The 15,374-nt window shown below is 41.9% G+C and overlaps 1 protein-coding gene across 3 annotated transcripts in view; it reads left to right on the top strand.

The window, feature by feature from the left end:
- NCALD (neurocalcin delta) overlaps window positions 1-15,374 on the top strand; it is a 1,186,843-nt gene that overhangs the window by 404,092 nt on the left and 767,377 nt on the right. The gene's annotated exons all lie outside the window — the stretch shown is intronic.

Here is a 15,374-nt window from a genome sequence, read left to right as displayed (position 1 = left end):
CAACCATACAAGGTTCCACGTGTACAGCAGTGGCCCCTCCAGGTTCTCCACTGTCTAGTTTCAGAGCCTCTGTGTGCCATTATCAAACCATTTGCACCACAAAAAAAGTGCCTGAGTTGTTGCATGAATCTTCTCAGCCTTTAATAGATAAATCATTTATATTGCCATATTACAGACTGATTCTTATTACAGGTACTTTCTACATATGGTTGGTAAGAAGGACATAGGGGACAGAGCTTAAGTCCAAGAAAGCATTTGAAACTTCACGTCAGTTTATTGGAGTTGAGGGCAATTCTTTCACTCCAAGCTCAGCAGCGGTGGATCCCAGCAGGCCTGATTTCTGTCAATTTGGACAAACAACACATTAATAGTATGACACATCAACAAACAAGGAAGGACACATTGTAATGGCTTGTGCAGGGAGATTGTGCAGCCTGGACATGGGCCTTTAAAATATGCAAATATCCTGCCAGACACATGGATTTTTATGACTGCTGACAAGTAAAGCAGAAACATCTTCATGCTCCATATGTGGCCTCTCAGCCCTTCCATGAATATTTGTGGACTCAACCACTATTTCATGTTTCTGCCTTCCCCATGAACACCAAGATATCCCTGTTAAGTGGCAAAAGCAGGGATGCAGTATTGCACACTTGGCTAAAGAGGCTGCTTTATGATGTTTTTGTGCTTTTTCTGTTTAGACAGATTTCTTCACAACCACAAGAGAAGTCAGGGCAGCAGTAAGTCTGATTGGGCCTTACTGTCATAGACAGGTTTTGTTTCCTATGTTTCTGAACTTTTGCTAAGCCTCCCTGCTTCAGATGCCTTATGACTTATCCCTCCAGGAAAGGTCACACAAACCCCAACTCCTCCCTCAAACTGACAGCATGGTTGGTTCCTGTTTTTTTGTTTTTGTTTTTTTTTTTTTTTTTGGGGGGGGGGGGGCATTGTGTACTGCAGATTCCAAATTTAATCAAGTTTGTAAAATAAAGACTCATAAACAGTTTGTGCAGCTGTTTTAATAAATGTTACTGTGTCTGAAAATCTTTTCTTATGTACCTTCTTAACTGTTAGCGCATACATGAAGTACATTATACCATGCAATTTATTGTTATAAAGTATACCTTAGACTCACTTTTTAAGCAGCTGTATATTTACTGTGTTCTTTAGACATAGTAGTTTCTTTTGCATTTTCCTTGCAGGCTTCCCTGCACCTCATCAAGTTTAAATTGGATGAGGTGCCACCTAGTCAAGTCCAACTCAATGAAGCTGAATTCCCTGATCACTGGTTTCCATATGAAATCACTGCTGGTGTAGCTTCTTAGTGTGTGTCAGCAGTGATTCCTTTGTTTTGGGACATTTCTGTCATCTTCATGTTTGTCCAACTGTGGAGTTGCCATATACATACATATACCACACACACATCTTTATCTATCTCTCTGTAATTATGTACACACACATATACAAGCAAACGTGTGTGTGTGTGTTTTATAATAACTTGGGGGGGTGGGACCCCCCCCCCCACATGGGTGATGCAGGAGGAGCCTATCCCTGAAAAAAAATGTTTTTGTCATGTACAATCAGTTGTTTTGTCCATTTGTAACCTCATCCATAGTAGTGAAAGCTTCTGCGCTTTAAAATTTTCCACGGTAACATTTTTCTATTTTTTTCTGCCTAATGAAGGTTTGTAGCTCTTTTCCTTAGGTAGTTCAAAACCTGGGCAAAACATGGGTTATACCCAAATCCATGGGGGCCATGAAGATGCACATTCTCGAATGCCATTTTTCCCATAGTCCAGTCTAAAGCTTTCCACTAGCTTTAAAAGTGCACAAGGTAAAAGAATTCTGACAGGAACAAATGTGGTTGTAGTTTATTTTTCATGCTAGTCTCCTCTCAGCATTAGACAGCGGACGCACTGCATGTTTGTCATATATTAGAATAGGCTCATTATCTAGGCTCACTTTTCTGACCTCTTCACAGAGTGTTTTCAGCTGCTATTGTTGACATGTAAGCTCATCAGACAGATTTTGTCCTGCAGTCTCCATTCTAGGTGAATTAAAGCATCTACCAGTTTTTACCAAGCTCTGCGTATAGCCATGAGGTAAGTACAAGTTATTTATTGTCGTGTATTAGAAACTTTCAGTTATTGTGGTTCACCTTGCCAACCAACAGGGGTAATAGAATATGACTGGCAGTATTAATTTTGGATTCTGCAGCTTGGCATGCATACACCATTTAAATCTTTCTATAAGCATGGTTATGGACTGCTGCAGATGCTCCTCGAATGTGCCAACCCACACTGCTTCAGAGCAACTTTACTGGATTACTAAACTGGTTCTGCTGTTGGGCTCACTGTCTGCAGAATATTTGTGTTGTAGTCAGCGCTGTTCTAATAATTAATGCAATTCTAGATGATTCCCTAATTAACATGAGAGCTCAATTCCACAAAGAGATGCTTTAAAATAAATGGATATGCTGCAAATTAGCAACGGTGCGCATTTCTGGATGCACTTGTTAGCATGTAGCTTGTCAGTGATGAGCTCTGACCTTTCCCTCATCATCTGCACTCTAGCTAGGCTTAAGTCACAAGATAATCTGAATGAACAACCCAGTACCTGAGCTACAGTGGTTATAGCAGAAACAGATGTAATGATTTTCATCACCAGTCACTACATCTGTACAGCCTCATTGGGGATTGGTCATTGCTTTTGTTATCGTGCTGTGTTTTAAGTCTTAGGGGAACTACATCAATGAGAATTTAAACAAACAAACGTATTAAAGGCCATTTCTCTGTAGAAAGCTACCTGAAGTTGGGGCAGTATGCAAAACTGTGCTGAAAAGTTGAAAGGGTGTGTCTGTTGCAGGAAGAATGTCTGCCATACTTCCCGTTACCGGGTCTCAGCTACTTTTAAGACCCTCAGTGACTTACCTAACAGTCCTTTGTTTATTTATTGCCACAGCTAAATCAATTTGTAATGGGAATTTCCAAAAAATGCTTATTTGAAACAGTAATGAAAACTTATAAATGTGCTGTCATATATGCATATTGGATATTTTTTTTTTTCATTTCTATACTGCTTCTGAAGCATTCATATTGCTCAACTGTACAGATTTTCGCAGAATGTCCTGATTTTTGCCTCACATTTTTGTCCATTTTTCATAAAATTTTGGTTTTCTTGCAATTACTGGTAAATTATAAAAGATTTAGGTTAGAAACTGATGACAGACATTTGAGTTTCAGATGTCATATCCTTCAGAAAATTCATGCTAATGCAAAGCCTGTTATTCTATCAACTTTCTAAGTTTGTAAGACTAATATTTAAAAAAAATGTCTTTATTTTTGGGCCTTTGTCCCACTTTTATGTATGGCTTTGTCCAGATTTCTGGCTTTATTTGAGAGGTATGGCAGCATTCCTTGCATAAACATATTGTTGCTTATTATACCACATATTTTCCATATAGACATGGAGACACAGAAAACAGTCAAATGGGTTATAAGACATCAGAATTAATTTACTTTGATAGTTAGGATCTGTTGTCTGTGCACACATTTTAGAGTCCTAGAAATATGCAGTTGCCAAATGGCCCTTACTTCTCATGGTTGTTAAGTATTTTTGATTTTTGAAACACTGCCTTCACAAGCATTCCAGTGATTGTGTTTTACTGCAGATGCGACTTGTAGTAATACCATGCATAAAACATGTAGCTTAGACAATCTAAGTGCTTTTGCTACACATATGAAAACATTTCTTAATGAACACTGTCTGTATTTATGTTGGTGAGCCCCACTCTCACAGAAACATAAAACTATAATTTAGTTATTATTACTCAATAACTACTGATGTTCTGTAGTCCTGTCTCACCTTCATTCTAACACATGGGTTCGGAGGCCTTTTTACAAGCTCCAAGTCTTCTAGTTGGCTTGTGACTAGGTAGGTATCCCATGGTGCACCAGTACAATCCCCAGATCTCGTTTGCCACGTTGACAAGTTCAGATGTGCTTCTTCTTGGCCGTGGCCAAGTCTAACACATTTTGTTAATTGTTTGACTAATTTGTGCTGTTTTTTCAGATTTAGATAGGTTCATATAGCTTTTGCAAGTGCTGTTTCTGTAGTTTAGATAGTTTAGCTATTTACTGTGTATTTTTCCTGTGTGGATAATTATTGCTGAGAATAGTTGGCCTTCTCGTTCTCACTGGTATCCTGTGTGCCAGTTAGTTTCTCTCTGGGCTTTTTGCCCCAAGTTTTTCTAGTAGTTTAGCTATTGATTATTAGTAGTTTTAGGTGCGTTTGCACTTAGTTTCACTGTGTGTGCAGTACTTTGTAGAACTTAGATATAGCATTTTCAGTGTGCTGTGTTGTTAATTTAAACTAGCTTTCTTGCAGAGTTCTCCTCATAGTTGTATTGTATTTGCAATTAGCTGAACAAGGTTCTGACCTCGTTCTTTATCTCTGAGTTGTTAGAGATTTTTTTCTGGTGTGTGTGCACGAGTAGTTAAATTTGTCTTTTCTAACCCCTTTTCTCTTCTAGGTCCATTGTAGTTAGAGGACCTAGGTTTCTTCCTTCTCTATCTACCCAGGGCTAGGCCCGTTTAAGTTTGAGGACCTAGTCCTTGTAATTGTGTGCCTGCTGGCACTTTAAGGGCTTGGCCCATTTAAGTTAGAGGACGTAGTCCTCCCACTTTCTTTCTTTCTTTCTCTCTGTGTGTCTGACTGGATTAATCTTCTGTGAGATGTCTAAGGAGGTCAAAGATCATAAGCCCTCTGGGTTTAGAAAGTGTGTGAAATTTTTGCAGAAGATGTCTATTACCGATGGCCCCAGTAACTGTGTATACTGTCTAGGGGCCATCCATTTACAGGAAATGTGTCTTTTTTGTCACTCATTTAGTGCCAGGGTATTGCGGGAGAGAAAGAATAAACTTATATTAAAAGGTCTCCTTAAGCCCTCCTTTGAGGAAGATCTGGCCAGCTCTTCCTCCTTTTCTAAGTCGCATGGATCCAAAAAGGACAAATTAAAACCTTCTAAGAGGCATTTCCCGGCACCAGCTGGTGCATCAGAACCGCCTAAGTCTGCTTCCTCCTCGGCTCCACTGAGTTCAGAGCCGATCGAGGGTACTACTACTATGGCTACAGTGTCGGCACCAGGCAGTTCATAGCTGACCTCTGATAGCAGACATCGGAGCCAGTCTACAGATTCTTTGCCAGTCTCCCCTACATTAAGGTCCCCCATACTACAGAGATGTAGGTCCTCCCACACTGTCTTCCAGGAGCTTATCGGAAGATGATGTGGAGAGAGTAGTGCTGAGACTCCTGAAGTCATCTGCCTTACCTAAAATGCTGTTGGCTCTGACCCAGTCGGGTCAGGAGCCACTTGAGTCCGTTATCCCTTCTGTGATTCCTCCTCCGAGCCGTGTCGGTCTTTCGGAGCCGGAGTGGTCGGTACCACAGGTGGAACCCTCGGTTCCAGCTCCCTCTGAGGTTGTCTTGGAGCCGAGTTCCACTCCGACACCTTCAGTGCCGTCCGTGGTGTCTAGGAGCTGAAGCTCCCCAGTCGGCCCTGACAGGGATGCCTGGAACTGGACCTCTTGGGTTCTGAGCCTTCCTCTCGGTGTGTCGGCTAGGGTGAGCTCAGACCCTACATTTATCTCGGAGCTGATGGCGTCCTCTGTCTCCTCGGAGCCAAGGAGGTCTTCAGAGCCAGAGAGCTCGGCCTTCGAGATAATGAGGAGTGTGCTGTCCCGATCATCAGCTCCACCCAGCGGTACCGACACTCTTCCCCCTCGGGCACCTACTTTGTCTCAGCACCTACTCCCTCTCTGGAAAACAGAGACCCGCAGCCTCAGGAGCCTCCAGGTGGTGGCCCACACTCTTCTGAGACTTCCCCGGAATACTCTTCAGAGGAGCCCCCACGGAAGAGGACATGCAAGAGGAAGCATGTAGACTCCCACGATGAGTCTCTTACCTCCGACACCAACCTCGAGGAGTCAGAAGAGTCCCCCAAGTCATCCTCTGATGTCTCCTTTGTAGACATTTTGGAGATGAACTTTAAGTAGAGGTGCGGCTGGCCCACTGTTACCCCTTCTGATGAGGAGTCAGTGTACCTGAAGGCTTTCGGGTCTCAAACTTCAGCCTCTTGGGTGTCCCCACCCTTTGATGAACTGTTAGAGCTTGTTAGTCGGAAGGTGTGGGAGACTCCTGATGCCATGGAGCCAGTCCCCGGGAGACCAAATAAATTTCTATCAGCTCCCAAGGAGAAGGAATTTTTGTCAAAGGGTGTTCCCGTAGATGCCATGGTGGTGGCGGCGGCCACTAAGGAGGAGCTAGCAGAGACTACTTCTTCTGTCCATCCACAGAATAAAGAGTCTTGAACGATGGACAGATACGGGAAGCATATCTTTTCGTCAGCGGCATTTACTCTTAGCTCACTGAACTACCTGACACACTTTACAAGGCTTCACAGAGATCCCCTTAAGGAGTTAGGAGAGACTCTACAAGGTGCATCCACTAAGGGAGTCATTGAGGAGGTGTCTGCTCAGTTTTCCACCTTGAATTCTGTTGTCAACTCGTCCATGGGGCTGATCTGTTATGCAGCCGATGGAGCAAGCAGGGCAGCGGGTTCAGGAGTTTCCCTAAGGAGGCACTCCTGGATGTGCTTGTGTAATTTTGCGGAGCCATTCAAGTCTACCTTTACCAATGCCCCCTTTGATGGTTCTTCATTGTTTGGACCTAGGGTAAAGGACACACTCACCCAGCCTGAGCAAGAAGGAAAACACTCTCTGCTGTGGGAGTGCATTTTACCATCCCCTCTAGACCGTATCCCAAGTGTCAGAGAGATGGTAAAATGTGGTTCAAGAAGTCCCAGAGGTTTTTCCAGGATGCACAGGGTGACTCCTCCTTCAGAGGCAGAGGAGGAGGAGGAAATGGTAGACGTCGCCCTAGAGGCAGGGGCAGACCGCAAAACCAGGGAGGCCGTGATCCGTTTTGGGGCCGGCCCTACCAGCGCTGCTGATGTGGGGCCCAACTGTGCTTCTCTGGAGCCGGTCAGAGGTCGCATTTCTTTGTATCCGGAAGCTTGGCTAAGTATCACTCAAGACAGATGGGTACAAAGAATTATCACCAGAGGTTATTCCATACCCTTTTCTCTGCCACCTCATGTCCCCAAGAGGATCCTGGATGTTCCACCCAATCACAGGGATCAAGCAACTGTAGAAGTGCAGCAAGTTGCTCACAAACAGAGTCATCCAAACCGTCCCCGCAGACCAAGTAGGATTCGGAACTTACTCCAGATTCTTTTTAGTGCCAAAATGTACAGGGGACTGGAGGCCCATCTTGGACCTCAGCAAATTAAATGAATCCGTAAAGAAGGAAAAGTTCCGGATGGTGACACTGCAGTCTATACTCCCCTTACTAGGGAAAGACACTTGGATGTGCTCAGTAGACCTCCAAGACGCTTACTACCACATAAAAATGGACAGGGCATCGAGGAGTCATCTACGCTTCTTGCTGGGAGCCAGTCACTACCAGTTTTGTGCTCTGCCCTTTGGTCTCACCACAGCCCCCAGGGTGTTCACCAAGTATATGGCAGTAGTGACAGCTCACCTGAGATGTCTAGGATTCCAGGTGTTTCCGTATCTGGATGACTGGCTCCTGACCGCCCCCACCAGGCATCTACTTCTTCAGACCAGGAACGCCACTATTCAACTTTGTGCCCAGTTGGGGATTACTATAAATTGGGAAAAATCTGCCTTATTGCTCTCTCAATTTGTGATTTTTATCGGCGCAGCAATAGAAACAATAGCCATGTTAGCTCGCCTTCCAGTAGAAAGGGCACAGAATCTTGTACAACAAATTCACCGTCTTCTCCCAGTCTGAAAAGTCAAGGCCAAGACTGTTCTGAAGCTTCTAGGGACCATGGCTTCTACCATACTACTGGTGCCTTTAGCAAGACTACACATGCGGATTCCTCAGTGGTTGCTGTCATCCCAGTGGTCGTTCCAACAAGTGCCCTTAACTCACCACATTTTATTGACAGAGTCTTGCATGAGAGACCTCGGTTGGTGGATTCAACACAATTAGTTAACTTTGGGCACTCCATTCCTCCCTCTCCAACCTATTGCCACTGTGACCACGGATGCCTCACAGATAGTGTGTGGGGGCATTATCTAGGCAGGACTGTCCAAGACACATGGCAAGATCATGAGGCCCACCAGCATATCAGTGTTCTAGAGATGAGGGCAGTGCTCCTGGTGTTGCAAGCACTTCACAACCTTCTTCATCTCGGGACGATTACAATACAATCAGACAACATGTCGGTAGTATGGTATCTCAACAAACAAGGTGAAACCAGATCATACTCACTCTGTCGAGAGGCCATTCAAGTTTGGAAATGGGTGATATCTTCCCACCGCTTTCTGGTGGTGACTCGCATCCCGGGGGCAACCAACGTGCTAGCCGACAAACTCAGCCGGGCAATGTTGATGCCTCACGAGTGGTCTCTGAAGCAGGAAATAGTGGAGCAGATTTTCCACAGATGGGGACAGCCTTGCTGCGATCTTTTTTGCCTGCCCCGATCAGTGCCAAATGCAGCAGCTGTTTCTCCCTCATCCCCCCTCCGGGGGAGTCGCAGAGAGACTCACTTGTTCATGATTGGCCTCTGGGTCTCCTTTATGCTTTCCCAACCTTTCCTCTCATATCCAAGGTTAGTCAGAAAGTGAAACTGCTGGGAAGCAAACTGATCCTCATTACTCTTTACTGGTCTTGTCAAGTTTGGTTCCCCTTTCTCGGGCCTCACCTATTAGATGATCCATGGACTCTGGACCCAATACCAGATCTCTTGATGCACATGTCAGGCTCTCTTCATCCCAGTCTACACACCCTCAATTTGACAGCTTGGCTGCTCCAGTTCCATCCCTAGTCAGGCTTCACGATTTCTCACCCTCTGTGACTCATATCCTTACATCTTCTCATAAACCCTCCACTAGAAAATTATACACCAGTAAATGGAGAAGGCTCTCTATCTGGGCTGAGGAAAGGAATGTTGACCCTTATACTGCATCTATTCCGGTGGTATTGGAATTCTTGTCTGAACTTTTCCACCAGGGATCTGCGGCTGCCACATTCAGAGTTCAGTTGGCAGCGATTTCCAATTTTCATTTGGGTCAACAGGATTCTAATCTGATGTCACATAGGTTGTGCAAGACCTACCTTAAAGTTGCCACTTTAAGACCTCTCCTTCAGGAACCAGTTGCTTCATGGGACTTGAATTTTGTTCTATCCAAATTAACGTCTCCACCTTTTGAGCCAGCCCATTTGTCTCCTTTGAAATTTCTGTCTTGAAAGACTTTGTTTCTGGTGGCAATCACATCTGCTAGAAAGGTTACTGAGTTACAAGCACTATCCGTCAAACCACCATATTTGATATTCCACAAAGACAGAGTATCTCTTCGTACTAATCCATCCTTTGTTCCCAAGGTCTGATCCCATAACACTTTGAACCAATCCATAGAGCTTCCGGTGTTCTTCCCTAATCATTCCAATGCAGCAGAATACAGATTTCATCAGCTGGACTTTCACAGACAAGGCATTCAGGAAGTCAGACCAATTATTTAGTTTCTTCTCCAACTCCAGATTAGGTCTCCCAGTTTCCAACGTGGCCCTCTCTAATTGGATCTCAAGCTGTATAGCTTACATTTACTCTTCTGATGGTAAGCCTTTACCTTTCAAAATTAAGGCTCATTCAACGAGATCTCAGTCTACTTCTGCAGCCTTTCAAGCCAAGGTCCTGCTTGATAACATCTGTGCAGCAGCAACTTGGGCTATCCCTTACACATTTATTACTCATTACAAATTGGATTTGACCTCCAGGAGTAGAGCATCCTTTGGTTCCACGGTACTCAGGAGTATTTTTCCTTGAGCCACCCAAGAATAAGGTGCTAGGGACACTGTCCCATGTGTAAGAAGGAAGGCGAGATAGGACTACAGAACATAAAGAACTTATGTACTCACCATAACATTCCATGTTTGTAGTCCATCTCTCCTTTCATTCTTACGAACCCACCCTCCTACCCCCATCCTGGAAGTATTTGGAAACAGAAAAATTGTTAAGTGGAGATCTTTTATTAATGGGTTCTTTCTGCATTTTTTTTTTGTTATTTCACTTTAGTTAGCAGCAAACAACATCTGGGGATTGTACTGGTGCACCATGGGATACCTACCTAGCCACGAGCCAACTAGAAGACTTTGAGCTTGTAAAAAGGCAGAGTGGAGCCGATCCCATGTGTAAGAATGAAGGGCGAGATGGACTACAAACATGGAACGTTATGACAAGTACATAACTTCTTTTTTTTTCAGCAAATGTATTGTATTCCATTTTTAGAACCTCTTTTTTTGCACATTGATGCTGTTACCTGTATTTTACAGCAAATAGTTGTATGGAAGCACATACAAGTACCCAGTCAGCTGTAATTGAATGAACAAGCCTGTTAAGAATACAATATTCTGTTTTAGAATATTCTGTATATAAACATTCCTTTTCTCATATTTTACTACAGATATATCTTACAATTGTAGAAATGCATAAAATACCATGTGGCAGTTACACCTTCACAGTTCATATGTTTGTAGTATTTCTATAATTAAATCTGAAGTACTGAAACTAAAATACTAACACTCCTGTAGAGGAGAACATAATTGGCAACTGCTATCAAGTCCTTGATTAGCATATTCCTTACTGTATAGATACATTAATTTTCCACTTCCCCAATTAACCATAATTTTTTCACACTTAATCATTTGTTTACGTATGGAAGTACCCACTTGTAATTCAAAGTGTGTTGCCTCATATTTACAAATGCACATTGATTGTATTATATGAAATGCAACTGTACCTTATTTTATGATTTGTATTACACACACGTATTCTTCTGCATAATATTTGTCTTGCTCTTGTAGATAATTGTTCTTGTGTCTCTTGCCCAGATCATGGTTGAAGGGGTTCTTGGACCAGCCCACCTGCATGTTTAGCAAAAAGGAAAACAAATGAATGGAGTATTCTGTTTAGTACACACATATACACATGTACGCACAAATGTGCACAAAAGGTGCTTCAACAAAGTATTAGTTTAAGGGTGTGCATGCTTATGCAACCAGCGTATTGTATGTTTTTTTTATTTTTTATATTTTTTCCCCTAACAGATTTGTTTGTTTTTCAGTTTAATTGTATAGGTTATAGGTCACATTATAGGTGGGAAAAGTTTTTAAATGATTTATTGTGCGTTTTAACAGGGGTAACTTTTTATATCCACTATAAATATATATATATATATATATATATAATATGGGATCCGTATGGATCCCCGAAGGGCAACATCACCGAAACAGATTCGGCCAGGCATACTTGCAAGAAAGTGCTTTTCGCATAAGTATGCCTGTTGCGGAGATCGCACTACAGTGGGGATAAGGAAAAATTCCCTTTTCCCCACTGTAATGCGACCTTGGAGTGAGAATATTAAAGTGGGGGGGTGTGAGGGGTGCAGGGCGGCTTGCCCCCCTGCAAAAACATATATGGAATGTGTTTTTTTTTTTAACACACTTTTTAAAGAAAGTGCTTTTTCGGTGAAAGCGCTTTTGTTAGTGTGTTCGGTGATTGTGGATTCGGACTATTGGACTTTAGTTCAATAGTCCTAGATCCATGTATATATATATATCTATATATCTATACATACACACACACACACGCATATATATATATATATATATATATATATATTTATATATATATATATATACAATACACACACTCACTCTCACTCACTCACACACAACACACAGACAGACGCACACGGAATTTACGTTAGCCCAATGAGCAGCAATGCTAATTGCATATTCATGTGGCTCATCAAGCTTACATGAGTACAAGGAAGGTTTCATGGCCAGCAATAGTGCTGACACTATAAAACCGTGCAGAAATCTATTTGGCCGAAACTTTCTGACATAGGGTCCAAATCGCCAAAAATCCATTTGGCCGAAAACACTAATGACAGTGTATATGCCCTCTTCCCCACTGTAGTGCGATCTCGGAGTGAGAGTAATAAAGTAGGGGGGTGTGGAGGGCAAAGCCCCCCCACCTACTTAGGTATAGAACTACTTCTTGATAGTATGAATAGCAACTAGACAATATTAAATAATGGCAGACATTACTAAACTGGGTGGGGGGCTACACCCCCCCCATACCCCCCTACTTTATTATTCGCACTCCAAGATCACACTACAGTGGGGAACAGGGCATATACACTGTCATTAGTGTTTTCGGTGATTTGGACCCTATGTAACAAATTTTCGGCCTCACCTTACCCGCTCCCTATCCCCAAGGTCCCTAACTATCACACACTCACCTTACCTCGGTCCGTTCTCACACTTACCTTAACCCGGTCCGTCACTTTCGTATCACATTCAAGGAAATAGTGAAGCCGCAGAAACGGCCCACCGAATACTTTCCCTAGGAAAATATTTGTTGTTCTGCGGCTTCGCTATTTCAAGCATTCGCTGAATTGGGGTCGATATTATAACATTTGAAGTTTTAAGACTTCGATGTTATAATATAGACCCATTAAAATTCAGGGTAGAGAAATATTAGTCAGCCTAAACACACAAAAATGTATTATTGTTTAGGCTAAAAGTTCCACTATTGTTGGGCGTATACATAAGTGAATATATATTACTCATTACCTAAATAAGTTATATATTTTATTGTGTTTTATACTGTGGTTTTGTAAAGTTTTACTGGGTATATTTATTTAGTCATTATCACAGCTTCTCATATGTATACAGTTTTTTATGTTTTATTAAGTCTTTTTCAAGTCAGAGAAAATTGTTTTAGTGGTGTCTTTTTTAAACTTCTCTTCAGGTGTTTTCATTTTGTCACAATTAAACTTAAGACTATTAGCTGATTACTGTAGATATATATATATATATATATATATATATATATATATATATATATATATATATATATATATATATATAGGATTACTATCAGAAATTCGAAAGTCAAAATAATTTAGAATCTAACCATCAAAGGTAAATACTGAAAACTGAGGTTTCCTAATAATGACAATGCCGTATAATGTCAGGAAATGTCAAATTCGACATGATATGACATTCATCCCATGTCCGACCAATTCTGTGCTCTGGAAAAGAAGTAATAGTGCCATGGAGATCCACGAATACTGTACACCGCAACAAACCAACATTTCCACACCTTGTGAGCTATTAAAATGATAATGTGAACATCACGCAATGCAAATCACAAATATTACACGTTGCAACAGCACATATGCTTCTTGGAAGTCCCGTTCTGTCAAGTAACGTCGCATTTAGTGGAGCAGCAGCAGCGGCAAGACTATTTCAAACTTAAGCCAGCATATATCAGAGCTACACTTACACATTCAGAAATTACATACTATACTCTTAAAATGAGCAGTGATGAGCGATTAATTGAACAAATCCCAGGGAACTGAATTGGTCGCGTTTACTCAACAGTCTTTGCAACATTGCTTTTTTCTCAAGTCTGCAGTTTTTAGGAGAGGAAGGGACACAACATAAGAGCCGATCTTTAAGATCCTCCAAGGGATTTTGCTGTAGACAAATAGCATGTAAAACATCCATAATGTACAGTGTTTATTTACCAAGTAAATTCCTGAATCACCGATGCCAACCTTCCACCGCATTCTGACTCATAGGGTATCCCTGAGTACATGTATCTGCATGGTTCCAAAAGGACATCTCAGATAGTGGTAGTTGCCTTTCAGATGTACAACCAGGCATACCATAATGATGAGGTCATCCTAGAATGTAGTTATTTTTAAAAAAATCAGGTAATGCTGCTCTGTAGGTATGAATGCCAAAGCAGGAATCTGCTTGCATAACAGAGCAAACTAAGTATCATTACCATATAAACTTGTCAGCTTGAGCTTCTGGATCTGGCTTCACAAAATTTGACAGAAATGGAACTTGCAACCCTTGGAATACTATGAGGAATGTGTTTCATTATACTGTTAACAGTTCCTTTTTTAAAAATTGCTTAGGATCATTTTAGGTTTTAACTCTACATTAAACTCACCAGAAACACTTAACAACGTATGCCAAAAGTGATCATAACACTCTTTGCACTTAGATGATGTTGTTGTTGTTGTTTGTCTTTCAGCTTTTTCTGGGTTAGGGGTCGCCACAGCGGATCTCTGGATCCGCTAATGATTGGCAGTAGATTTTCACGAACGCCGAGGTGCCAGCTCGACGTTCAACCTCCAAGGAAGACACGCCCATTTACGCATGTCTTTCAAACGCCCACCCAACCGTGGGGAGGACGTGCAGACTCCACACAGAAGGCACTCCCCGCACTCTAGCCGAGAATCGAAGTGGAGAACCTCTTGCTGTGAGGCAACAATGCTACCGCTGCAGCACTGTGGATATATCCATAAACAACAGGCACAACCTGTACTGTGTCCACCACCTTCCAAATTGCAATGCACTGAGTACACATGTTTACATCCTTTGGTACTTAAAGAGAATGTACCATTCACTAATACAAACTCAGATGCACATAATAGATTTAAATTACCCTCTGTAGTTAGAATAACGACATCAGAGGTATGACTCCGTAAAGGACTGTTTTACTTTAAAATGTCCCTGTTTTAATGGTGGCATGCCTCCTGTCAACTCTTTCAGTGACGACAACTTCACTGTAGGCATACTATGTTTTTTCCTTCTTAGCCTATGTACAGACTGCTCGAGCACTTCAGAAACAATCTTACATGGTTCCTCCATTGTCTGCTCTGCTCTCCTTTTGATCTTTTCCCGAACCCTGAAATGCTCTACTTTTACAACATCTGGACCATGAAAGTAGTCTGTACTTTTGTTAATATCTCACCACTAACCATTGGCTCTGTAATGCACCGACTCCTACATTTTTTGTACTTTTCGTTGTACAACACCAGTATTTCCTACTGTTAGTGGTTTTATCCAAGTAAGATTGAAAGCCGTCAACACACAATATACTATGGCCCTTTTGTGACATGACAGTAGTGTAAGCATTTCCAATCACACCTGGTGTACTCCCTGAATTGCTGTCTGCCATGATATACAATGAAATCCTAGAAACAGAAAATAAAATGTACATGAATAAATCATTCAGATTGTGTGGACAACAACCCGTTCTTTTATACTTTTATACTTACTTTGTAATTGGTTTGCGTATTCCAAAGGAAGCTACTTATCTGTAATGAGTATAGCATAAGTAATTTTGAATTTGTACGTTACAGTTCCTGTTATTTCTGATACTGGGGCCATCAGCATGCACAGCACATGTTTTTGATGCAT

Source organism: Protopterus annectens, chromosome 3.part0, assembly GCF_019279795.1.
Source record: "Protopterus annectens isolate FY-2018-M chromosome 3.part0, PAN1.0, whole genome shotgun sequence".
NCBI classification, from domain to species: Eukaryota; Metazoa; Chordata; order Ceratodontiformes; family Protopteridae; genus Protopterus; species Protopterus annectens.
This window is presented reverse-complemented; position numbering and strand designations above follow the sequence as displayed.